Raw genomic sequence first — 2,500 nt, forward strand, 5'->3', positions numbered from 1 at the left:
AGCTCGATGGAATTCGGAGCGAGAGAAACGATGCCCCGTAACGCACATGAGAGCAATCCGGGCCAATTTCTCCCGTTTGATGGGGTCTATGTGTAAAAATTTTGACTTTTTTGAGTGCAGGTGCAAATCTGCTGAAAAAGCCTGTGGAAGTTTCACGGCGTTCGTACGATATTTGGCGACGCAAAAATGAGCGATTTCCCAGCTCGAGAGAATTCGGCGCGAGAGAAACGATGCCCCGTAACGCACATGAGAGCAATCCGGGCCAATTTCTCCCGTTTGATGGGGTCTATGTGTAAAAATTTTGACTTTTTTGAGTGCACGTGCAAATCTGCTGGAAAAGCCTGTGGAAGTTTCACGGCGTTCGTACGATATTTGGCGACGCAAAAATGAGCGATTTCCCAGCTCGATGGAATTCGGCGCGAGAGAAACGATGCCCCGTAACGCACATGAGAGCAATCCGGGCCAATTTCTCCCGTTTGATGGGGTCTATGTGTAAAAATTTTGACTTTTTTGAGTGCACGTGCAAATCTGCTGGAAAAGCCTGTGGAAGTTTCACGGCGTTCGTACGATATTTGGCGACGCAAAAATGAGCGATTTCCCAGCTCGATGGAATTCGGCGCGAGAGAAACGATGCCCCGTAACGCACATGAGAGCAATCCCGGCCAATTTCTCCCGTTTGATGGGGTCTATGTGTAAAAATTTTGACTTTTTTGAGTGCACGTGCAAATCTGCTGAAAAAGCCTGTGGAAGTTTCACGGCGTTCGTACGATATTTGGCGACGCAAAAATGAGCGATTTCCCAGCTCGATGGAATTCGGAGCGAGAGAAACGATGCCCCGTAACGCACATGAGAGCAATCCCGGCCAATTTCTCCCGTTTGATGGGGTCTATGTGTACAAATTTTGACTTTTTTGAGTGCACGTGCAAATCTGCTGAAAAAGCCTGTGGAAGTTTCACGGCGTTCGTACGATATTTGGCGACGCAAAAATGAGCGATTTCCCAGCTCGAGAGAATTCGGCGCGAGAGAAACGATGCCCCGTAACGCACATGAGAGCAATCCGGGCCAATTTCTCCCGTTTGATGGGGTCTATGTGTAAAAATTTTGACTTTTTTGAGTGCACGTGCAAATCTGCTGAAAAAGCCTGTGGAAGTTTCACGGCGTTCGTACGATATTTGGCGACGCAAAAATGAGCGATTTCCCAGCTCGATGGAATTCGGCGCGAGAGAAACGATGCCCCGTAACGCACATGAGAGCAATCCGGGCCAATTTCTCCCGTTTGATGGGGTCTATGTGTAAAAATTTTGACTTTTTTGAGTGCAGGTGCAAATCTGCTGAAAAAGCCTGTGGAAGTTTCACGGCGTTCGTACGATATTTGGCGACGCAAAAATGAGCGATTTCCCAGCTCGAGAGAATTCGGCGCGAGAGAAACGATGCCCCGTAACGCACATGAGAGCAATCCGGGCCAATTTCTCCCGTTTGATGGGGTCTATGTGTAAAAATTTTGACTTTTTTGAGTGCAGGTGCAAATCTGCTGGAAAAGCCTGTGGAAGTTTCACGGCGTTCGTACGATATTTGGCGACGCAAAAATGAGCGATTTCCCAGCTCGATGGAATTCGGAGCGAGAGAAACGATGCCCCGTAACGCACATGAGAGCAATCCCGGCCAATTTCTCCCGTTTGATGGGGTCTATGTGTACAAATTTTGACTTTTTTGAGTGCACGTGCCAATCTGCTGGAAAAGCCTGTGGAAGTTTCACGGCGTTCGTACGATATTTGGCGACGCAAAAATGAGCGATTTCCCAGCTCGATGGAATTCGGCGCGAGAGAAACGATGCCCCGTAACGCACATGAGAGCAATCCCGGCCAATTTCTCCCGTTTGATGGGGTCTATGTGTAAAAATTTTGACTTTTTTGAGTGCACGTGCAAATCTGCTGAAAAAGCCTGTGGAAGTTTCACGGCGTTCGTACGATATTTGGCGACGCAAAAATGAGCGATTTCCCAGCTCGATGGAATTCGGAGCGAGAGAAACGATGCCCCGTAACGCACATGAGAGCAATCCCGGCCAATTTCTCCCGTTTGATGGGGTCTATGTGTAAAAATTTTGACTTTTTTGAGTGCACGTGCAAATCTGCTGAAAAAGCCTGTGGAAGTTTCACGGCGTTCGTACGATATTTGGCGACGCAAAAATGAGCGATTTCCCAGCTCGAGAGAATTCGGCGCGAGAGAAACGATGCCCCGTAACGCACATGAGAGCAATCCGGGCCAATTTCTCCCGTTTGATGGGGTCTATGTGTAAAAATTTTGACTTTTTTGAGTGCACGTGCAAATCTGCTGGAAAAGCCTGTGGAAGTTTCACGGCGTTCGTACGATATTTGGCGACGCAAAAATGAGCGATTTCCCAGCTCGATGGAATTCGGCGCGACAGAAACGATGCCCCGTAACGCACATGAGAGCAATCCGGGCCAATTTCTCCCGTTTGATGGGGTCTATGTGTAAAAAT

This window comes from Lampetra fluviatilis, chromosome 4 (genome assembly GCF_964198595.1).
Source record: "Lampetra fluviatilis chromosome 4, kcLamFluv1.1, whole genome shotgun sequence".
NCBI classification, from domain to species: domain Eukaryota; kingdom Metazoa; phylum Chordata; class Hyperoartia; order Petromyzontiformes; family Petromyzontidae; genus Lampetra; species Lampetra fluviatilis.